Below are 24,828 nucleotides of genomic sequence, written 5' to 3'. Positions count from 1 at the left end.
AGTACTTCCAAGTCAAGAAATAACCTAAATCTGCCTTTGGTTTTGCTTTTTTCTTCTTGCTGCAGATGTGCTGTAATAATAGACATCTCATTCAGTTATTTTGTCTCATATAATTTTTTTCTTTCTCCTTTGACAATAGCTTTGAGATACTTTCCAATCCCTTAGTATTGTGATTAACTTGCAGTGTCTGTGAAAGGTGTCTGTAAAAGTTAATTGCACACACACTGCTCAGCTCAGGTGAGTAGAATATAAAGCAGGAAGCAGATGTGCTGGGAGTGTGTATTTGTGTGTGACAGGTTCCCTTTGTGGACAGTGGATTAGGCATGGCAGAACAGAGCAGGAAGAGTCCCTTCCCCTGCTCTGGTGATGCCTGTTGTGAACACACACTGCTGCCTTTGTCTGCCTGCAATTCCCTGCCTGTCTGTTCTCTAGTTATGATGATAAACTCTGCAGGGCATGGACCAACTCTTGTTGTGGTCCAAAAAAGCCAGGCACATGCTCATTAGCTTCTGCTCTCTCCTTAGACTATTTTTAGTCACTGTTCGTCTCAACCAGTTGTTACTTCTTGCAGACAGCAGAGACTGCCAGCTGCATGCTTAGAGAGCACCCAGCCCTTGGCAGCCCAGACCTGGTGAGCATCTTCAGGCACTACCATCACTCTTTTTCCACCACAGCTCTATGTTTTAGCGGAGTGACACACAGGATTTCTGATATCACCTGAATTTTAGCTGTGGGGCTTGTCACATCTAATTCAGTGCTGGTGTTATCAGCCATATTTCAGTGCATCTCAGACATCAAGTTCATAAACTAAGTTGAGAGAGGCGAAGTTTCAGGCATAAACTGAAGGGCCAAATTGCATGGTAGCAGTGGTATATAAATGAGCACATTGACTTCTATTTCCTGAAAACTGAGCCGGGAAAAATAATCAACTCTCTTTAGCCAAAGTAAAATCTTCAGAGTTTAGGCAGGCATATTAATTTAGGACATTTCATCCTGCATTTACAGCTTTTCAAAACTGGCAGGGCAGCCAGTTTTGGTTTCAAAAACATTAATCCAAGGATGCCAAGAATACACCAACATAGGCCAGAACATTCCCATTCCCATCCTGTTTGTTGGTGGTTCTTCAGCTGTGGGCAGGAAGTGGTTTGAGGACTGGAGGGTTTGCTCTTCTAGTCCTGTCCCCATCATGCTCCTACCCAGAGGCTCCCTAGATTTTTCCTAGCGCATGAAAAAAGTAAATTTTTCAGGTGAATGAAATTCTGACAGCTCCTATGCATGCAATAAGAACACATCAGGTCATGTGTTAGAAAAATGCAGGACTCTGCATTAGAAAATGCATTTGACTCTGTATGTGCACATCCCATTACAAGGTGTCCCAAGATGTCTCTGTTGTGTGACTCTTACCTTTCATGTGATTTCTGTAATGACATGATGGGGTGCCTCTTAATGCTTAAGAGCCTCTAGAAGAGTTGATTTGCCCCATGATCTGGAGTTATTGAACCTTGTGGGACACCACAAATGGCAGACTTCCAACTAGACCCTGATTGCAATCCGCTGGGATCTGCTGTTCAGCTTGTTCCCAATCCACCTCACTGACCACTCGTCCAGTCCGCACTTCCCGATTTTGCCAGTGAGGAAGTTGTGAGAGGCAGGGATGAATGCCACACTGAAGGCTAGGTAAGCAATATCCACTGCTCTTCCCTCATCCAGCAGGGCACTTGTTTCATCACAGGCTGGTCAAGCATGATGTGCCTTTGTGAATCCACACTGACTACCCCTGATCACCTTCCTGTCACCAGGTGGAAGGAGATGGCCTCCCAAAGGAGCGACTCTATCTCCTTCCCAGGGAATGAGCTGAGGTGGGTTGGCTGGTAGTTCCCCAAATCTTCCTTGCCTTCGTTGAAGACCAGGATAATATTTGCTTTCTTCCAGCAAGCATCTTTCCTGATGGCCACAGCCTTTGAGAGATGAGCATGAGCAATCTTGCCTTGGTGTCCCCCAGCTCTCTGAGTGCTCATGGCTGCATCCCATCAGGGCCCATGGACTTGTAGATGTCAGATCTGTTTAGGTGTTCTCTAACCCAGTCCTCCCTACCCAAGGGAAAGTCTTCCTTCCAGCATTCCTTTACCCTCTCTTGGGTCAGAGATGCTGAGGGCTGGTCTTGTCACAGAAGAGTAAAGCAAGGTGTTCAGTAACTTTGCTTTCTCTGCACCCCGTGCTCCAGGGTACCCTTCCTTTTAGTAACATTGTTCTTTATTTTTCTTTTGTTGTTGTTGCACTTGGAAAAGCCTTTCTTGTTGTCTGTAATATCCTTGGATAGATTGAATTCCAGATGGGTCCTGGCCTTTCCTGTTTCATTTCTGCTTATTCTGACAACCTCTCCACATCCCTCCCAAGTGTTCTGACCCTGCTTCCATGTCCTGTGTTCTTCCTGTTTACGTTTGAATAATGACAGTGATGGCAGCAAACTGTGAGCATGAGTTGGCTCCCGTGCTGAAGGACTGGGCAGACAGGAGGCTGGCTCCTGTGACTCCTGCCTGCTGCCCTCTCTCCAGGAGCTCACTCATGCTTAGCAACTCTAGTGCTGCAAACTGAACTTCAGGGTGGAGTTAGTTTTGCAGGGGAAGGGGCATGTGAATAAGGGAAATGGTGGCACATCTTTGAGATGCTTAAGATGCAGCTTGTGCTTTATATCTGGAGTCTGCATTATGAATCTGTTGGAAGTATTAATGTCTACTCCAGACAGGCTTCAGACAGGCTTGCTACTTTTTTTCCTTTTTTTTTTTCCTCATGTGGTAACAGCTGCCTATTTTTATGTGAGCTTATGGGAAAATCCAGTATTTCTCCAATTAAAAATAATTCTGAAACTGTTCAGATAGCTGCACCCATACAAAGGGCAGCCTAGCAGCCAAGGCAGTAGCAAGGGTTTGTGCCAAAGACCATGAAGAATTCCAGCTGTGAAAAAATGTGAGAGAGCAGCCTCTGGGTACCCAAGCACTGTTCCCTCCCAGCTATCATTTCTTTCACAGCTGTGGGAATGCTTTAAAATTGTGGATGGCTGGGAGGAAGGGAAAAAAGATCACACTGACTTTTAAATATTTGGCTGAAAGCCAGAAACATTGGGAGCAGAGATTCAGCATTAAAACTGCAGCCATGAGAGACGCTCAGAGATGATTGGGATTTATTTTTAAAGTGTACTTAATTCCAAGCTTCTTTCTCAGAGCATGTTGGCATGCTGAGGTCTGTCCTGTCCTTTCTCACTCTCCTGGGAGTATCACACTCCCAGTCTGTCTCATTGATTCCCCTAAGTTGTTATTAATAAAGATCACTTAGTTAATTTTTCATTCTCCTTCTTTCAGCTATTTCCACTCCACTTTTAATTCTTTAGGAAGTTCAGACAGCTGAGATGGGAGTGAGGAAGTTGGGTTGAATAGAGAAGTCAGGTTCCAATCTCTGAAAGGTTCTCACCTGACAGGTTATAATACTAACCCTCCCACCACATCTTTGGGGAGCTTTTAGGGACTTGCTTGCAACAAGCTCTTCTTCCTTGGGTACCAGTCTGAAATTCTCAGCCCATGTAACTGGTGTTCTTTTCAGCGCAGCTATTCCTTTGGGTGTGGGATTTGGGATAAGGAGGTATCCAAGAAATGTGAAATTTCATTGCTAGGATTTCCCCCATGCATCCAAACACTTTCTAGGTTTAGCTTGTCATCAACGAGAACTTTGTAACCAGAGGTAGATTAAGAGATAATATTGTAGATTGCTGCATATTCAGAGATTTGTTTGTGTTAGAACAAGTGGGGGAGACAAAACTTTCTTCTAAGATGTTATTTTTCACATGTCTATGTATGAGGGATTTTTCACAGAATCAAGAGTGGGCAAGGTGGTTTGTCAGCTCATCTGAAAAGTATCTGAGCATTAAAGAGACATTAGGATACAAGAATGTACTTCTCAACAAATACTACCATTCATCCACCTCTACTGAAAATAGTTTCTAAGATCCAGAGACTCCCTGCTATTTGTTACTTGACAACAAACTCAGTTTCAGTGCAATTGAGGCAGAAATGTTAACTGCCCCATTAGCTTCTGTGAAAGTGTTGGCTTGGGGCCACCATCCACCAGAGAGGAGGTAGCATGGAGTCACCACTTAGCCATAAACATATTAGTTATCATCCTTAGAAGGACCACTCCTTCATGGCTCAGTGTAGTACAGCATTCAACACAGCTCTTAAAACCAAAATATATTTCTATATAGAGTAAAAAATACACATCTTTATTTTTATATAAACATGTAAGTGAGAAGGATGAAAATAATTGACTTGTAAGGGTACTTGACTGAAATTAGACATAATAGCAGCCACATAAGAGTGGGGGTAAACACTATTATTGAAAGTTATGATGGATGGAAAAGTTAAAAAATCCTCGTTAAATGAAGCTATTGACATCAGTATTCAATTATTTTCTTTGTTTCATGTTTACCATACAAGACTATTGAGAGAGCAGAATCCATTCCCAGGCAGTGAGGTGTATAGATGGAGTAAGACTGCTAAAATATGAGATCAGAGTAGATTTAATCTTAAACCAGCAATAGGATGGTGAGTCAGTCTCTTTAACTGTGACTCAAAAGACAATCTTGCTATTACTAGAAAAACCAGTTTTGTTTGTTGCACCCTGTTGATTTGTTAATGTTGAAGCAATTGAACCTTTGAGATTAATTTTTGTCATAAACAGGCCAGTGGTATGTGTATGTTGTGATGAACAGTTGTAAATACTCGATCAGGAAGTGTGTGTGCCTCACTGCTATCGACACCAATCCAGCTGGAGGGGAGAGAGAGACGAGGAGCTGTTGCTGTGGCTTCTTGCAAGGGTTCCCTGCAGGCAGGAAGAAAGCAAGGGGGTGGGGGGAAAGATGGATTCCATGTTGTATCATTATTGTTTTGTCCTGTTGTTTTCCCCTTTAAGCCCAGAATGGCCCCTCAGCTCTCTTTTGTGGGGAAGATCTTGCAGGAGCTGAAGGTCCTGGCAGGGTTGTGAAGGGGCCATCCAGCCCTCTCTCCCTACCACTTTGGCCTTTGGTGCAGGAAGCAGCTGTCCACAGCTCTAAAATTGAGATTGTCACTGTTAGGTGGTGATGGGCAGGGCTAAGTGTGGTACCTGGGTGTTCGTGCGCAAGTGATTAGCAGCAAATCATCTTAACCTGTTATGTGAGGATATTTGCATCACCACTAGTGGGTTGTAGAGTTAACATCTCGATTCCTGGCTCCTCAGATGTTCGAGTGTGTATCACTGCACTGGCTTCAAGTGGGATATTTTTCTGTTGTGCAATGGGGGAAAGAAGCTTGGAGGGGAGGAGCCCCTCCCTTTAAATTGCAAGAGTGCAATTTAAAGCAGAATGGTGATGAGCTTGCATAGTACATCAAGCCTCACATCTATATATTCAGTATGAAACGTGGAGAGACTGTTGCTCTCCATAAGGACCAATGAGTACAGCAAAGTAATGCAGATTCTGAGAAGTGACCCCTGCGTGCAGTAGGAGAGTGATGAAGATGCTGACAGTCCTTATCAGTGAGGCTGCTGGTGTGAAGTGTTTAGCTGGTGGTGTTGATGGATCAAAGCAGTTTGAGCATGGAGTGTGCAAATGTCTCCTGCTGCCTGTGCTGCTCCACTGGGAAAGGAGTTGTCTGAGCCCCTGTGACACCCTCACACCCTCACCTGCAGGGCTTTTTGTGAACAAAGAGAAGCTTTTAGGGCTTAATCTAGATACCACTGGAGAAAAGTGAAAGTGTTGTTTAGTCTGGGGGGGCGTGGTGGGTGGTTTTTGTTGTTTGGCTGTTGTTTTTGGGGGGGTGGTTGGGCTTTGTTGTGGGGTTCTATTTTTTCCCAGATTTTTTTTTTTTATTACTTGGCTACGTTTTTTTCCTGTGAAGGTGAGGACCTCAGAGTAAGAAATCTAATGAAAGATGTCAGTTAAGGCTTCCTGGGGAAAATCAGATGACAGAGAGGTTGAAATTACTTTTCAGCTAGGGAAAAAATTAATTTTTTGTTATCCCAAGACAGCAAACTCTCTTTCAAATGTTTTTACTTAATGTTTGCATTGATTGCTTTTGCCTGAGCTTTTCTTCTGTTGTAGATCAGCTTTTAGAGAAGAAACATATTTATTAGTAAAGACATTGAAATATTTTCTACAAAATGTAGCATCTTGAGAGGCTTTAATTTAGGCCAAACCATTTGCACTGAATTAAAAAACTGCTCTGATCTCCTTGAAATATATGCTTTCATTTCTTTCTCTGTTCTGTTGTGAAGATGCTTCTGTGAATAGCAGTGCTTAAATTACTCTAGGTGTACCAGTGTGAAGCTGGATGTACATTGTGCTTTCTTTACTGGTCAAGGGTGAAAATAGATGTCCTCTCTGATGAGCACATCTGCCTTAGCAGACATTGCCAGTTCAATATCCATTGCCTGTCTTTACATGACGGCGTTATCAGCGCGGGCTACAGGCTATGGCAGCGGATCTGCAGCTCCATCAGTCTAAGCTGATGGTGTGCTGCAATGATGCTTCAGCCTTCTACCCCTCTGGCACCACTGGAAAAGCTCCTAGTGTAAATCTAGCCCTGGAGCTCAGCAAACAGGCCTAGAGCTCTCAGCTGTGGTTCTGCTGGAAACAAGTGGGGTAAGATCTGTCAGCCGAGGATAAATCGGGCTGTGCTGACATCATGATTGCTGACTGAGAATTTGGCCAAGTGTCACGGCTGTGTTTATTTCTCCTGCTGTACCTTGAAATACAGGCAGCTTTTGTTGCATTGAATAGGCCTGTTTTCTGGCTGGGATAAAAACTGTTGTAATTGTCAGTTCTCAAGAGAAGGTGTTTTCCTGCTGTCATCTCTGGTAGAGGCAAAGGGAAAATAGAAAGCTCACTGTCAATTTGCTGCCCTGAGGAGGTGTCATCCAAAAAGAAGAAATCCTGGCCTGTGCAGGTCCCAGGAAAGCAGTGGTGTAGCCCTTAAAGAAGATGCATTCTTGTTGGGGAGTCTTATGGGAACCTGTGCTGTCTCTGTTTCCTCACATTTGTGCATGAAAGAGAAGTTGTGTCTCAGTCTCTGCCCAGTGGAGGGATGTGAAAATAGAAATACTGAAGTATAGTACCTTGATTCTTCTGCCTGACTAGCACAGAATTCAGATTCTGTTCAAAGCCAGTGACTTGCCAAGGCAGATGTTATATGCTTGAATGAGTTTAATAAGATGATCAGGACTCTGTTTATCAGTTTGGCTTGCTTAAAGCAGTGCTCCAAACATCCAGGGAAACAGGAAGAAATTGTAATTAAAGGCAGCTTTGAAATTCAGTATGTGACTGATTTGCATTTTACTACTTTATTCCTCTTTCCCTTTCCCTGTAAAAGCCTGGGGAGGTTTGCATGGTGACTGGCATTGCTGTGGTACATTATCTATGCTTGAGGGACTGTGGAGGGGCAATTGTGTAATGAGGATGAAAATCAGAGCTTACTCTGAAGAGAAAAAAACCTTTTCCCTTAAATGGTGCCTGGGGCCTTTCCTTGTCTCAGCTGCACATGTGGGGCAGAGCTGTGGTGCTCTGAGTGGCTGTGCTGCAGAATACAGCAGAGACTGTGCGGGCTGCTGAGGCTGCAAGCAAAGACTCCTTCCCCACTCTCACAACACTTACAGGTTTTGTGATTTATTCTGTTGTGGTTTACTTACTTTTCATAAAAGCCATGCTTTGTGCCCAGTTGAAGCAGTAAAAATGTGTTAACCAATCAGTTTATTGTATCAGTGTCTCTTAACTAAGCTCTACAGATTTACCATTTTGTCATGTACTGCTTTGTAAGTGCTGTGGACACTTTTGTCCTCATCCTGTCCTGAGTACCTGAATAATTAAAATTACTTCATTTCCAAAATGAATTAAGAAAAATGTGACAAGGCTCTGGGATTTCCTGTTGAGGGTACATAGGCCTGAAGTTATATGCTGCCTCACTGTGTGTGTGTTTTCCCTTGAAAACCCTACTTCTAAATACTATGATTATGTAAAACTTGCAGCTTTCATCAATAAAAAACAATCACTTAATGCTTATGGATTTAAAATAGAGATACCAAATAGGATCAACCAAGGCTCAGAAACTAGAAGTTGGATAATAATGAAAAATTCCCGTTGGCTGGAAGCCCATCTCCTGATTTTGGTGGGCTGACCTGCTATTTATGAATGCCCGGAGTGGCAATGATTCAGAAGCCAGAATGTGTTCAGGCTGGCTGACCAGCAAAAGTCACTGTGGCTTTAAAAACATGTCATTCAAAAATCAGTTAAGATAGAAATGCCTTCTGGAAGCTATCTGTGGACTTTGCACTGCACTGTAATCTCCTGAACCAGGTGGGTTTTAATCACATCTATCCAGAACATCTATCCACGCAGCAGTGAAACAGCATACAGCATGTCTTCCCCTACCATTGCCTGTCCTGTTAAACTAGGGAAAAAAAAAAAAAAAAGGAGGAAAGTAGGGCAAACTCTGTGGCCTTTATGCAGGGAAAGTCCCATCAACTTCAGTGGGAGACTTGGCTCAAGAAGAAGTACAGGAGCCAGGCCAAAGTTTTCATTCTGGTATTTCAGAAGCTAGTATTTCATGTTTGTAGATTAATGCCCCATAGCTTTGCAGAAGTGGCCTATGAAATGCTTTCAACTCAGTGGATTTCTTCCATTTGATTCCTGCAACTTCCAGTTGTTGTGTTTTAAAAAAAATCTATTTATTAGAACATGTTTGTCTGAATGTGACAATAGGAACTCAGCCAGCAGTGCTCAAATATACTTATACATTGGCATAAATTAAACCCCATCCTTGCTAAGGGACAGATAAGCATGAAGGGTCTCAGTGTTCTCAGATGAATCATACTTAGCTCATCAGTGGGTGCCTTGATTTAATGAAGCCACAGTATGTTAATGTTAACACTGCAGAAAAAGCTGAAAAGTTACAGGCAGCCATGCTAACTAGCTACAAGCATTTAAAAGCCTGGGCATGAGTTCCTACTTGGCTATTCTGGCCATAATTAATGATGACAAGTATGTAGGAAAAATAATTATTTTGCTTGCTTTTAAAGACAATTACTTTGCTCGAGGCGAATGAGGGGGTGGGATTTATGTGGCTGTAATAAGCATATGTAGATGGCATCTTCCCAGAAGAATATTATAGCCACAGGATCTTTTTAATTGACCTGAGATTCCTTTGTTCTGCAGATACAATTTATGTATGTGGTCACAGACTAAAATGACCCTACTTGTTCTAGGGCAGGCTTAGTTCTAAACTGCTGAAAGGAAAAAAAAAACCTGCTTTTATCAGCCCAATCAGCAACAGATAGAAATCTCTCCTGGTCACTTTGTAGGGCGGAGAATTTTTTTAAATTGGTACCCTGAGTGCATGCTCTTTTCATCTGATAAAATGGGAGCTGGGTGTATGGAAGCAGGCTGAGGTATTATTGCAGTCATCTGGTATCCCTCCTGTGTCTGGGCTTGCAAAGCAGAGCAGCTTTTGCCTGGCACACTGCGTTGCCATCCTCTGACAGCCACCTGCCTGCCCATTTACCCTGCTGGGCTGCAGAGCCACGGTCCCTTTCCAGCCTGGACAGGGTGCTGCAGCCAGGAAGGGAGCACCTGCATCTCCTCCAGCTGCCATTCCAGAGCAGGCAGGTGTCCCTGCCTGGTGGGGGACAGCTCCACCCTCCTGCCCACCCTCACTGGCACTGGAGCACTGTGACAGCCACACAGCCCGACCACGTAGTCTGTGATGAGATCCCGTATCAAGGAGGCTGTGTCTCACTGCCTTTCTCTCTGGGTTTCTTGTGAACTGGGCCCAGGTGGGAAATAACAGCAGAAAATCCCCCAAGGCTGCAGTTCAGTGGAAAATTTCAACATGTGCAAATGACTAATGACCTCTAAGAGAAATGAGGAGTTTTCATGTTTGCTGTCAGTCATTTCAGTGTTCATCTAAGCGGGTAAAATTTTCTTGGGCCTCTCTCTTCTTGGGAGAGAGAAGAGGAACCAAAAAGCTATGTGCTGCTCACTTACATATCAGAAAAATCTCCCTGCTGTTCCCTTTTTTAATTGTGTGGTGGGTATACAGAAGTCACAGTCCCTTTCTCCAGTTCCCATCTGCAAGATGGAGAAGATGATGCTGTCTTTCAGTAAAGTGTTTTGAAACCTGATACTGAAATGTGTTACAGAAAATGCAGTGATGAAGAGCCATGGGGGCTTTTCTCCACACTACTTAGCCTGCTGCCAATAGTAAAGGTTGTGCTCTGTGCACTCCCAAGTCAGTCAGTCTGAACTGGGATCTGAGGTTGGAGGAAGGAGGATAAATAAAAGAGGAGAAACCCACTAATTGTATGTTAATGTGGTTTTAGTACAATGATACACAGCAGAAAAATTTAGATTTCTTGCAGTCTCAGTTGTATCTAGCCCTTTCTAAAAGCATTACTAAAGGAAGCAGTCTTAACAGTGGGTGAATGATAACATTTGATGGTTTGGGTCCAATTCACTCTATTCTATTCTATTCTTGGTGTATGCAGATTATTGTCAGGATGGAAGTTTTTACCTGATTTCAGTCTGTTTGGAGTGCTGATTAAGGAAAGCTATGCCTGAGCAACAGAAGAGTACCAGAAGATAAAAAAAAAAAAGTGCTCTCATCGTGAAGATACAAAGTCTTAGGGTTTCTCAAAGTATGTTGTGGTGGTAGGAGGTGGGGAGGGGTAGAGAGAGATCCTGTGTTTGATGGCCCTGGATGAGAGATACAAATGTTTGTTTACATAAGTTCAAAGTTCTCCCTGGAAATTGCAAGTCTAACAGGAGGGCAACCTCTGTTCTTAACTCCAATGGCAGAGTGAGCTGGAAATGAGGCAGAATGTGGGGTACTGGAGTTAAAAGCACTAGGGGTTTGTGCAAGGTCATTAAGGGGCCAGGATCTTAGGCAGCTGGGAGGGATTACTGCATTAGTCTGTGTTTGACCTTGTGTTAAACTGGCAGAGAAGGGAGTTCCCTTGTGGTTGTGCTGTGGTTTTTACTGGTTGGGTTTTTGGGTTTTTTTTTTTTAATTTACTGAGTGCAAAAAGGCAGAGTTAGTTCATCAGGAACTCCAATCTGGCGTGTCACTGCACGTGGGACATGCTTGCTGGCAAAGAGGAAGCTGGTGTGTTTGAGGGCTGTTTGGGCATGACATCTTTCCCCATGTACCACACAGTGATAGCACAAGAAGTGTCATGAGGTTCAGGAATGAACTCAGAGTTTATCCTGACTGTTTAACTTCTCCTTTAAAATAACTAGACTCTCGAGCAAATTTTTGTTTAGGATCTGCTGGAAGAAATTAAGAATGTTGGAAATGGCCCCCATCCCCAAATATTTCCAGATATCCATGGAAAGATTTGTGAGGCCGTAAATTATGTTACATCTGGGAGAATGTGTGAGGGTTTTTTTTGATGACACAAGATCAGGCAGTGTTTCCAGATTATGGTGTAGATTGGGCCATCTCTAAGGCAGAGCAGTAGCAAGCTTGGGCCCCCATTCCAAGGCGCTGTGTTGCTGTAGCAGTTGAATAATGCAAAAGCTCTACCTGAAAAAATGCTTCCTCCTTTAATGATACTGTACATTCCCCAAGTCCAACCCACAGCCTGCAGGGGTTAACAGACTGCCCAAGTCCAACCCACAGCCTGCCTGTGTCACTGGCTCACAGGGACTCTTTTCTCATCTCTTTCCTTTCTACTGTTCCTCTCTGCTCCATAAATGCTTGAGAACAAAATGGGATTTTACAATATCAGGTTAACCTGATCTTAGTTTGAGCTGCACTATGGAAGAATTATTTATGCCTGAAAGCTTGTCAGCTGATTTCAAAACTATCTAATGAAATAGCAGACGGCTGTTGGGTTGTTTGGTTCAGGGTTTTTTGTATGATGGTACAGTGACATCCTATTGAATATTGTGGCACTTATGAATTCTAAACTGTGGTGAAGTTTTTCAGATGGCTTGCTGAGTAGATTTTTCTTGAGCATAAAACTTGTCTTTCCCAAACAACTTAATACTTGTTTCTGTGCTGACAACAAATGGTTCAAGAAAAGGCACAGCCAGGAGCTCCATATCTTGTGAAGTGCAGCCCTGGTTTTTACATTATAAAGCCAGGTCATATTCTTTTACCTTATGAGAGTAGTACTGGTTTCCTTTGGATCAGTTCCTTTGCCAGTCTAGAAAGCTGACTTCAAATCCAGTTAGTGGGTTAATGGTTATAGATTACCAAACGTTTTCCCTTGCTATCAAGTAGCTGCTTTCTTGTATCTCAGTGCACTGATGCCTTGACAGTACCCCAAAAGATGGAATCAGTAAAAGCCAAGAGCTAAAGCACCACTGGCAGTATGGATTATTTGTATTTATGCAATTTCCATAAATCCAGGAACCTTTAAAAGGGTGAATTCCATCTTTGGGTCATTACACATACAGGGACTTGAAGCATAGAAGACTGGGTAGTCAGATTTCTGGCATTGTCCTTTATATTCCAAGAAATGAGGTGTTGCCTCCCAACCAATACGCTCTGGTTGAGTGAATTAGAGGCAGGTGACTAGAAGGAGGCAAACACTGATTAATGTCATTGCCACATTAAATGTGCTGTCCCAACTATATGGAATTCAAAAAGATATGAAGTCAGTACCAAACTGCTTTAAACACTCCAGAGAGGCAGCAGAAGCAACAGAAATAAGATTGAATTTCAAAATCAGGTTATCTTGGTTGAATAAAAGCAAAAGATTTTTAGGACACCTAAAAGCAGCATGATGGACTAAGGGGAAATAAACAGCTGTAATTGTATAGGACAAAGCAATGGGGTTAAGCCCTGGTTCTTCTCTTATTACCCACTGCCCAAGAATCTCAAAGATTCTTGTTATGTTGTTTTGTTTAAATCAGAGCACTGTCACACTGTTGCCCCATTTGAAAAACAGGGAAACTGAGGCATGGAGTAGTGGGATGAGTGTCAGGAATCAAAACATCCTGAAGCAAGTTTTCTTGTGCCTAAGTGGAAATAGGGAGATAGCCAGAAGTGCCTAAGGAGGAAATGAAGAGATAACCCAGAGGCATGACAGGAGATTTATAGTGCTACATTTTCTACTCAGGACAAGGACTGGTTAATAGAATCAGGATTTTTTTGTGTTTTCCAAACCTGTTGGTTTTTTTTTTTTTTCTTTTTCAACATATGTTGCTGTAGCAGCTGAGTAATGCAGAAGTTCTGCCTGAAAAAATGCTTCCTCCTTATATGATACTGTACATATTGTCATGGAAATTGTCCTCATTTCCCCCGAGCACACTTTAAATAACTCGAACAGCAGTGCTAATGAGCAGAAAGATATCTGCAATCCCCACCGTGCAACTTGACATACTTTATCCCACTCTGAATTCCCTTTGCTCATCTCTGAGCATTTTAAAGGTCTGGTATAATAATTTGCTTTCTCTCTTTGGTCTGTTCATTTTGCTCTTAGCACTTGATAATAAAAGGTCAGCTTTGGCTGAAACCTCAGTGTTGCAGCCATGCCGTTTTTTACTGCCAAATATCTTAAGAAAAGCAAGTGTCTCCGAAAGGGTAAGTCGTGATGTTTTTGGTGTGTTTAGTGTTGTCTGTTTTGCTTTAAATCACAGTAAAGGATTTATTTTGAATTAACAAGCAGTGGAAATGGATCTATTCATGCTGCATGTCATTTAGCACGGGGGGTTTTGCTAGGCTGTGTGCAGTTTTGGTTCAAGATACAGTGTATTGTATTATCTTGCATTTTACATTCAGAAAAGCCGACTAAGTGAGAGGATGTTTAACTCTTTAAACATGGAGCGTGTGTTTTGCACAGGGATGGAATCGCTGATGCAGAACAAAACAGCAACATAGAATATGTGTGTTTGTTTTTACAGATAAGTTTAGGTTGGCAGCTGAGTAATGATCCATTATTTTTTGTCTCTTTTGTGCAAAAAGAGCACTTTATTTTCAATCTGCACTGAAATAATAAAATAAATTGTACTTAGTGAAGGAACAGCACATTCCCTCTTAGCATCTCTCCCGTGTAGGGGTATCTGAGTGCATGACTCCACAGAGATTTTTCAGCTTGCTGTTATGAGGTTCACTTTGTGAATTGCTGTGTGGGCTTTTTCAGGAAATATTGATTTTTCTCCAGGTACCTACAAAACTCTTCATGAGAGCAATCTGCTTCTAACATTGTAGAAATTGACAGTGTAGTAAAGTCCCACTACACACATTGATTGTAAATTATTTTCTTCCTTTGCATGTGTCTTCATTGTGACGTTTGTGGTTTAGCCAGCAGTCCAGATGTGGGGTTTGCATAAAGGCAAATGGCAGTGATTTCATGTGTCTGGGACATGCATTAGTTCCACAGGATCTGAGGAATCTGACATACTCACCTGGCTAATTTTATATATATTACTTGGCACTTATGAATGTTGGTGTTTATTTAATATGTGCATTTCTCTAATTCCTTTTTGTATATTAATTTTTTCTAAGGGATACATGCAAATGGGAATTGCATAGGTTTTCATCACTGGTGTACAGATGGGGAAAATATTTTGGAAAAAAAGTTAAAGAGAACAAATTTGCATTACCTTTTTGTTTTCTTCTGGGTTCCTATTTTAAAATGGGATTGTACAAGACCTAGCAGTTGAGATGTGATAATTTAGTTAAGCTGACCTGTAGATGCTGGTTCCAACTATTTGGTATTTTGATGAGTGAAATGTGTATGCACGTACACAAATTTACACAAAAATTCAGAAATTCCTAAGGATAGAATCATCTCACTAAAGTTTTTATTAAAAAGAAGGAAAAAATATTATAACTGGATTGTTAATTTGATTGTGATAAATTAGTTTTTAGAGTTTTGTTGTACATGTGTACGTATAAATGCCACTTGACAAGGGGGCATAGGGTGGTTTTTGCTCATCTCCTGGGGGCACCCAGCTGTCCAGGGCTTCGTTCCCTTATGGATGGGCCCCAGTAGCGATGTGTTTCTAGACGGGCTGAGGAAAGGTGCCTGCCTTACCTGTGTCTGCACTGCAGGGAGGGCTGGTGGTGCAGCCAGGAGAGGAAAGGCTGAGCCTTTGAGAGGCGACTGAGGGATGTTCAGGGAGCAGCAGCCAGCTGCACTCTTCCTGAGTCACTACCAACAGGAAGGTTGTCAGCCAACTGAACTGAGGGTGCTCCCTCTTGGAGCCCGTTCTGCCAAAATCCATCTGATCTGTGAAAACCATCACACTGTCCAGAACACCTCCTGAATCAGGCCTGCTGACAGGGTAGGGGCTCCTGATTCCTTCTGGTGCCCTCTCTGCTGTGTGCTGTCTTTTCTCCTCTTGCTTCCAGGACAGTCTGGGAAGGGCAGTGCTACATCAGCGTGTGTCTGAGTGGGGAATGCTGAGGGAGCTGAGCTTCTCCGTGAGCTGTTCAGTGTCAGTCTGTCGCTAATCTTGCTTTGAAGAAGCTGGACTCCTGACAGCTTTTGAGTCACTTTCCATCCAGTTACTTAAGGCAATCCCCTTTAATGCCCTTTCAGAAAGCACTTAATTTGCAGAGAGTTTTACTGTCATCTGAATAAGGACATCCTTCCTAGTAAGTCAATGTGGTTGTTCAAAGGTGCTAAATGAGTAGAGTGCCCTAGGCACAAAAATGTGGTTGCATAAAAGCTGTAGTAGCCACAGGCTCCAGTGGTCCTGGCTTGCTGTTCCCTGTGTCTCTGAAGAGGGAAGGAGCAAACCAACAGGAGGAGTGAGATTAGAGTATGATCTGTGGTCTCTTTCACACAGTTTCAGATGGCCCAGGGACAGAAGCTGGGCTATGGACAAGTTCATGGCCAGAAACATTGGTTGAATGGGAAACAAAACTCCCAGGTAAATGCTCCTGGTTCAGCCTTGAGAGGGAACTTGCCTAGATTAATACAAGAAGTGGTCAGCAGAGATGGGAACTGGAAACTGATTTGCCAAAGTCTTATAGCCTGAAATCCTAGGAAGTGCAGGATTTTGTGGCTTAGCTCTTTTATACCAGGTTGTAGCTGAAGCCTGTTTCTTTCCAAGTGAGATTTATTCTCACAATGCACCATTTTATCTCCTCACTAGTATTCCAGGGCAGGCCACACTGTGTTTTGAATTAATTCTCCACTTGTTTTTGTGGAGACTATGAGAGTTTCCAGACATGCCTGAAATGAAACACCCAAGCCAGAGTACAGGGTTCTCGCTTGCTGTATGTCCTTTGCTGTGCAGGATGTTGGGCCTGGGAGAGTTCCTCTAGGTCTCATTTGGTCACACAGCCTTACCCTGCTCATACCCTCTGTTAAACATGCAGCAGTGACAGATTCTGGATTCTAAAATTCCTTTCTTTTTTTCCTATTATCACTTCAACTTCAATCAAACTCCTATCAGTTATATCCATACACACACACCTTAAATAAGGCATCAAACAATGAAACTATTTATAACCTCTGCAGCCTGTTGTTAGAACCTTCACTTTCTCATGTCTTTTTCCAAATTTTTTTTTTGTTTTCTTTGGCTATTTCCTGAGCATTGGCTCAGTACTATTCAAAACTGGGCTATAAAATGTCATATAGTCATAGTTGCCTCTGATCTGGCAAGTCACTGTCAATTTTTCACTTACGTCTTCATTTCTAGTGGGTAAAAAAGAAAGTTTCATCTTCAGGAAAGCCTTTTCCACCTTAATTCAAAAGAATTTAATAATGAATGTTTTATTGCCAAGTGGTCCTTACTTTTCTGCAGCTGTAGATTTACAGGACTTCAAAGCTGGATGATTAAGGTGCAGTTTTAGTTTGTAGCCAGGCAAGCCAAACAAGCTAAACTTCAAAGGAGGGGAGTGTTCTTTAATGTTGTGGGCTCAGCCTTTGTGTTCAGCAAACGGAACTGCTGGGGAAAATGCCATGTGCAGCAGACAAGTGATGTGGCTGCCACTCCTGGGAGGGGGTCAGCTGGCTGCTGCCTGAGAAGAGCAGCCCATGCCCAGCAGCCGCAGGATATTTGATGGCTGACAGGTCATTTTTGCATTCTGTCGACCTACAAGACTTTCAGCTTTGCTTTTGGTATTCTTAAAGCTTCTGTCTCTGGGGACCTCCAAGGCTGGTCATGCTAATGTCAGGATTTGAGCCAGAGCTCTGTGCTCAAATCCTGACCTCTTGCCTCTTCTGCTTCATTTTGTCTGTGCCTGATTCTTTCCTCCTCTGATGTGCTGACAGGGTGCATGGTTTTATACACATTATGAAAGTTGAGGGCTATCCTGGCAAAAGGAAGCATTCACTTCATACAACACTATGATTTGAGGGGAATAAGGTGGAGGACCAGAAATGAAGATGCTCTGCATCTATGGCAGACAAGTTCGAAAAGGGCTGCTGTGAGTTTGCTTTTCTGTTAGTATTTAATGCAGTTAGCCCAACTATATATCTCCAGTTTGATATAGTAGTGTTAGTGGAGAGAAAAAAGGAGCTTATTAGGTAGATACATCGTTAGATGGACCTGCAAATTGTGGTGGTGTGTGGCTTTTGTTTCAACTCTGAAGCCCAAGCAATGTGACCCTAACCCTTTGTGTTTTATTAAACTCTTTATTGCGCTTACCTGGTGGATGCTCCAGTTCAGAAAGTAGAACAAAAGCCTCATGATGAGGCAGAAAAGGGCCTGGATAATTCTTACTTCTTGAACTGGTGTGTTATTTACTAGGACTGTTTTCCTTGACTAGAAATCAGGCTTAAAAATGCCAACAAATAAATTCATACCATAGGGATGCAGCAAGGTGCAGGCATGCAATGGTGATACCCTGAGGTGGTGTCTGAGATCAAAGCAAGGTTCTTGGGTGTAGAGGATGAGTCCACAAACGGTCTGGATCCTAACTGTACACTTGACTGTTTTGAGTTGTTGTAGCCCCCAGGAAACGGTGTGCTGGACTCCATGGGCTGGGAGATAGCAGGAGCTGGCAGGACACCGCAGGGACATGTCTGCTGTTCAGTAAATGACTCGCAAAGCCATGTGGCTCTGGTGCCAATCTCCCTCATCAGTATTAAAATCTGAGTGGACTTGGGGCTTTATCCAATCAGCATTTAGGCTTTTGTGGGATCTGGGCCACTGTCTCCACAGGGCTCTGGGATTCAGCAACCGGAGAGGCCAGTGCTGCCAAGAACTGTAGTGCTCTAGAGGCAGAGCTGGCCAGCGCTGCGCCGCTCGCCATGACCCGTGTGCGCTGCTGACAGAGCGGGGGCTGCAGCTCACCATGAAAGCTCTCCAGAGAGAGGAGGTGCCAGGCAACCTCTGGAGCTGCTGGGCAAAGGAGCAGCTTTGTGAGACACAAGTACACTCTTATTTCCTCTGTGGCTTTCCCATTTTGAGAGCACTGCTTTGGTGAGAAAATGGCCTCCTTTCCTCTCCCATCCTGTGCTGGGAGAACAAGCTTCATGTTCTTCAGCTCTTTTCCTTTCATTCTTCACTCTCTGCTTTCCAGGGCTGGCACTGCCTTTGCAGTTCCACACAACCAACCCTCACAACAGTATTCCTTGCTTTGTCAGAATCCATGTTTGATTAATCTGGGTGCCTGGACGTGGTAGTTGTGTTTTTCTTTCTGACTCTGCTAGCTGATAGCCAGTGTGATACTGGAAATCATTGAGTGTCTCTGTATCTCAGTTCTCCACTGGTATGTAGGACTTTCTCATCGTGGCATTGAAAGGATTTTTTTTTTTTTTTGTTAAATACAGAGGAGGCATCTCACCACTGATGCACAATATAACCTGGGAAAGTAGTTTCAGTCTCTGTTCCTGTTCTCCCAGAACACTTATGTCTAATTCTATGTGAAAAGCATATTCCAGCAATGGAGAATAATTTTTTTAGCTTCTTTAATCTATTTGTTAATAGCTAAAGCATACACTGAAATCATCGCTTCTGTTTTCATATACTCATGATTGGTTTGCAGCTACTGCTGTGTTTCTATTCCATATTTAAAAAAGGCCATCCAGGCTGTGTTGGATGTTTTTAATTGGACCGAACAGTAACAGAACTGGACTAGATAAAGTTCATCTTAGGTTAAGGAGTATGGTATAGAGGATTCTTTCTACTGTTGGCTTCCTGAGAATCAGCCTTCCTCATATTTAGACTCCTAGACAAGAGCAGAATATCTACAAACAGGAGCATTTGAGGCTTACAAGTGCTTGACTGTGCATTTAGAAATATGCTCCTTCATGATGGCCATTACGAGCATGTAATGCTTTCACAATTAGGCATCCAGATCACCTAACAGGTGATCTTAAATTAAACAAGAGAGGCAAGAGAATTGAAACCTCTCTGGAAGGCTGGAGAAGCTGTGTCTGTTTGACAAGTGCTTGCAGATTTGCTTTGGAGACCATGGATTGAGTTTTCACTTAGAGGTAACTGGCAGAGACCAGACTTTGAAGGCAATAGTTTACTGCTGTCTTGGGTTTCTGCTTTCACAGTACGAACCATTTAAATAAAGAACATGATACAGTGGAACCTTCTGTGTCTTTAGTGCTAGAGCACTGAAACTGGCTGCAGTCACAAGCCATACACGTTTATAGCCCTGTTATTTTTTTCCCAATGTTTTAAATTTATATCCCCTTTTAGGGACTTGAAAACTCACCTGATTGCTCTTAATTAAAAAACTATAGAAGGGAAGAGTAGGGGGCACTTGCTATGCTCCCCTCATTCCTTCTGTTGCCTGACTGGGGCTCTGACAAATCATGTAGCCATCAGTAATTTTTTTTTCCCAGCCTTGCAGACCATTAACCCAAATGGTTCTTCGATTTCCGAACCACGTCCTCCCAGCCCCCTGTGCACCACAGCTTCACCATAGATTCATAACTCATTATTTGGAAAGCTGCTGTTTTAATGCAATATTAAACAGGCAGCAGCTCAGCAGGTGTCCCCAAGGTAAGGAGGGCTGCATGCTGCCGGCAGCAGCTGCTGCCTTTAGGCTTATCAAGATTTCTTTGTTTTGAAACGGAAGCTGGAAGGCTTTTTAATAAGTGCCCTGTCACTGGCTGAGCAGATCCTGGTTTCTGGCTGTTAGTCTGCCTTTGACTACAAAGACAAATTCTTACAACACATTCTGCCTGCAATGGCTGCATACAGTTCTGTGCCCTGGAGAAAGGAGCAGGGTGAGGAGAGAGAGGAGGATCACAAGGCAGATATGTGTGCCCTGTTTCCTCCTTGCATTTTTCTTAGTGGACCAGCCAGGCTCAGTGAATCTGTGCAGCAGCCCAACTTATGTCAGCATTTTCAAAATGGGCTTTCTGCTTCTACAAGCATAAAAATAAACAAATATATTCCCTATAGAGGGCATTCCAAACAGTGAGGGTGATATTCTGCTGGTCTCATGGAAGTTCTAGTTCTCTGTGGCCTAAATCTGTGTAATGAGATTTAATTTATGTTGTTCATACCACTGGCAGAATCAGCTCAAATAGCAATGCTGGCATTTCCATTTAAGTAGTATACCACAACGAGCATTGAGCAAGGCTCAATTCTTTGGGATAAGAACTTCAGCTTCTGTATTTAAACAGCATAAAATACGTTAATGGCTGGGTTTCCCCAGATTATGTGGGTCTTAAAATGGCCACAAGTAAACTGCATGTACAATGTTTCTTGCTCTGGGTATAACTGGGGTGTAGTTACAGAGTTTGGCTGCCCAGTGTGGTTATCCATGCAGCAAACGCTCTCACACCAGGAGAAGGTTGCTCTATTACACTTGGTTGCTGTACATACCTCTGTGAGCCTTCAGGAGTTTTGGGGCAGGTTCCTGCGAGTTGTGATGTCTGCTGAGCATTTGTTTCCTTTCTGTGCTCCTTTGTGGAAATTCTTCTCCTTTCCCTTGTTAATAAAGAGGCCCAGCTTTTTGCACTGCCCACCTGGAGTCCTTTAGCCATCCAGAGTTGTGTTCTGAGTGACAAGCATGCACTTCCCACCTTTCCCAAGGAGCGTTGTTGTGACAGTGGGGAATGCTGCGTGCTGCAGTCATGCTTAGAAGGTTTATTGGTCACTCAGTGCTTAGCCAGATACAGGCTAAGGAGGAGGAGGCTGCTGTGAAACTGTTAGTCTGTGCAAACTGTAACGAGGCTACAGACTTGGATCAGAATATCCCTGAGCTCCTTATTTTGGATGTGGATCAGCAGTACTTCCATCTGCATTGTCTCATCATTAGTATTGGCAAGGGTTTCCTCAAACTTGTCAACGTTTTGCCAAAGGCCTACAGTATATATGCTTTGGCATTTCAGTTCTTTTTCTGTGTTAATGTGACAAATAGCTTCGTTTTTTGTAAAAACAAAGTCTGCAACTGTTGAGTCCTTAATGATAGTCCATTAATTTGCTGCTGCCAAAACTGTGCTTGTAAAGCTTCAGTTACTTTACTAAAGAAGATAATAACGTTCGTAATTGGTTGGCTTGAAATTCTGCAGTTCTCTTTATTCAGTCTACAGAGAATCAGAGTCTTTACAGGCTCAGCTAGAAGCTCTGGCATCTGCAGCCTGGGCTTTACCAGTTTTGCTTCTTTTCCCTTCTCTTTAGTTCAAGGTTCAGAGCATCGGCTAAGATGGGAGACATGTAGTCTTAAAAATACAGCGAGGATGTCTTTGGTTTCATAGTGGGTTAAGTGCAGGAGAAGCAAAAAATAGGCATATGAGGGGCAAGGTGGAGGGAGAATGGGGTTGTAGAGAGATGTATTCAGAAGGCATGAACTACTTTATTCCTGTCACTGAGCAGACCTAGCAAATGTGAGCATAACAGCTCAAAAAGAGTGCAGAAGTTGGATATTATTTCTCCAATATGAAATTATTAAAGGAAAATAGATAAGAATTCACTGTTCTGATGTTATGGTAAGTAATTTCTTGTCAGAATATAAAATTTTTGTCAACTTTTGGTTTTGGAGTCAAAGATTTGAAGGAATTTATGAGAAATAGGAAATTACTTGTGGTTGCATGGTAATGCATATAAATTATCCAGTCGTTTTCATTCAGATTTTTCAAAGCATGAAGTATCATCATCTTTGGTCAGGAAAGAATTTCCTCCCTTATAATAGCATGTAAACATAACCACAGTCAGAATATATAATTTGATACATTCTTCAGAAGTGTTGAACACTTGCTGCTTTGGAGAACCACGTGGAACCATATGGCCTGTTTTGCACTGTGCTACTATTTTCTGAGTCTTTCATACATATATTTGTAGCTTCCTTTTTGTACCCTCAAATTAAGTCGACTTAATTTAGATGCCTCCTGCAGTGTGCCTTGTGGGGACAGATGCACAGCTCCTGCCAGGTGGCCTGCATTGCCTCCTTGTGAGTGTGTGGCATCTGCTGGCCTGAGAAATAATTCATTTCCTCTCCTTTCCAATCTGAGGTTAGCAAAATGACTGTAGGCACATAGTCCAGGCAGTTCCACACCATCACCACAAAGGTCTGGGCTCATTGTGACTCCCCAGATCTGAAATTTGCTAAGGAAAGGCAGTAAGGGTTAGTTTTCTGGAGTGGAAGAAAGGAGGGTAAGGGAAAGCAGCTTACTGTTGGTGCAAGGCTGTCAGCAGAATGGGCTGGGGGAAAAAATGTCTTGCTCCCCCTTGTCATCCCCTTTTGCCATCACAAGGTCTTCTTCCGTGAGGGGATGAAATTACTTCTTTCTCCCTTGCCCCCCCAGCACACCTGCAGAGAGGGGTAGAAGTTTTTTTGCTTTCTAACATGGACAGATCGTGAAGTGAGCAGCTCCCTGAGAGTCAGTGACATGTCAGACAGATTCTAAAGGAAAGGTTTGCGAGTTCTGGAGCACAACTGTGTGTGAATGGAAGATGAACTGCAGCTATGCCTAGGCTCCCAGCACTTTCAGATTCTTTTCCATTGGGAGCTCTGGCAAGGAAGGCAGTATTAGCATTGGCAGAGGCAGCACTATACCCTAAATTTGTCTGCTTTGTCAGTAGGTACTGCTGTAAGAGGCAGTGAACGTGCCATTGCACATGAGAGCTCCACCTAAGAAGCCCTGTTATGATGCAGGCTTTGAATTGAACATGCTCCATCTCCACAGTAACCTCCTATCAGGAATTATTATTTGAGTCAAGAGCCAGAAGGGTTGAAAGTAGTCTAACTCCTGAGGCATCTTTGGACGTGATTAGAATATTGGTACTCTGGAATTCTCACTTGGGATGAAACATGCAAGTCACCACAAAGGTGAAGGGCTGTCGTGCAGCTCCTAGAAACTGCTGGTGTAGTAGTTGTTGCTCATGTTCATTATTGCTGATTGGCTCCTCTTTGCAATCCTCCTTGCTGGCCTCCTAGGCTAGCTGTGACCGTGTTGGAAAGTTTTCATCCCTTGCTGCTAGCTCGTAGAAACTGATAACAAAGCAGTTAAAATACTTGTTTATATGGATACTCTTTGGTGTTGGGAGCACATTGCACAAGCTCCTGAAACCCCTGTATTTGGGGAGGCAGTGTGACCATTGTTAATGTCTGTTCCTTTTATGGAGCAAAACAGTAGTGGGCAGAAGGGGGAGGGATTGGTGCCTGAGCTGTGCTGGTACAAGGGAGAAGCTGCCTCCTTAGTTGTATGTTATGCTGGGCTCATCTGAACTCTAAATATTGGGCTGCTGCAGTAGAAGTGGCCTTTCCTCCTTTGTGAAGTCACTTCAGCCCCTGAGCTGTACTTCATGGCTACCCTGAGCAGCACATCCCAGGCAGCATAGAAGTACTCTCTTGTCTAAAATTGCATATAACTGAAAACAGGGAGAGGTGAGAGCATGGGTATACTCGTACCATAAATATGTTTTTAATGCCAGAAATATAACTTAAGAATGACTAAGCCTTTTTTATTGAAACTTTGAAAAGTTCAGACAAGGTTAGATAAAGCACATTAAGGAAAAATCTGCTAAATTAGACTTAAACATTACACAGCACTGAACTCATGTAAGCAGATTTTACAAGCAGAAGTTCAAGGTGAAGCTTGTGTGCAATTCTACTTACTTTTTCTTGAAGAGTACTTGAAGTTATTTTTCTCCCTTCCTCTTACCTTGCATCACTTTTTTTTTCTGCTTGCTGTGGTTCCTGGAGTGTGACATCACTTTGCTAGCATTTGGCCTACCTGGAATATGGGCTCTGTTTGTTTCCAAGCATTGCTTTATTTGAAGTGGTTGGTAGTCTTAAACAGTTCTTCACTTTAATTAATAGATAAAAGTCTAGAGTAATAAGGTCACATGCATTATCAAGAAAGACATCTTCAGGCAGGAGAGTCAAGCTAACTAGACACAGGTTTTATGGATAACAGGTCAAAGATTTAGTTTAATCTTCATTGCTTTCATATAGTTTCAGTAATCCTACACTTGAAACTGACAACTGACACAGATCACTAGCCTTAGGTTTATAAAGGGTTTCTGTAGTCCATGCACCAGTACAGAGAAGCTTTATTAGTGACTCTGTTCATGTTAAATCTTGTCAGATGTTTTTGCATAAGAAACCACAGCTCTGAGGTCTCATCTCTTTGTTGGTGCATTTTTAAAGCAGTTTAATGGCTTCTGAAACCACAGAAGGCATGGGAGGGGAGAAGAGATCACAGGGCTTTTGGATTGCTTAATAGATGGCAGTGGCTTTAGAATGTTTGCCTGCTTTAACTTTATTCTCTGGGATGAGGTCTAAGATATGGTATCAAAAAACCATTTACAGACTTACTGATTTTGACTTGGAAAATTTGATCAACTTCTACTTGTAACTACCATGGAACTTGGCAAAATAAAAAGTGCTTAAGGAAATTAGACATTTAATATTTGACTGAGAAGTCAATGAGATT

The 24,828-nt window shown here is 42.8% G+C and overlaps 1 protein-coding gene across 2 annotated transcripts in view; it reads left to right on the top strand.

Annotated features, from left to right (window-relative positions):
• The window catches only part of ARHGAP22 (Rho GTPase activating protein 22), a gene marked incomplete at both ends in the record, with an annotated part of 114,134 nt that overhangs the window by 48,725 nt on the left and 40,581 nt on the right, over positions 1 to 24,828 (top strand). The window lies entirely within an intron of this gene.

The sequence above is a fragment of the Fringilla coelebs genome, assembly GCF_963513975.1.
Source record: "Fringilla coelebs genome assembly, chromosome: 8".
NCBI classification, from domain to species: Eukaryota; Metazoa; Chordata; class Aves; order Passeriformes; family Fringillidae; genus Fringilla; species Fringilla coelebs.
The sequence above is the reverse complement of the archived record's forward strand: the minus strand, read 5'-3'. Positions and strand labels throughout refer to the sequence as shown.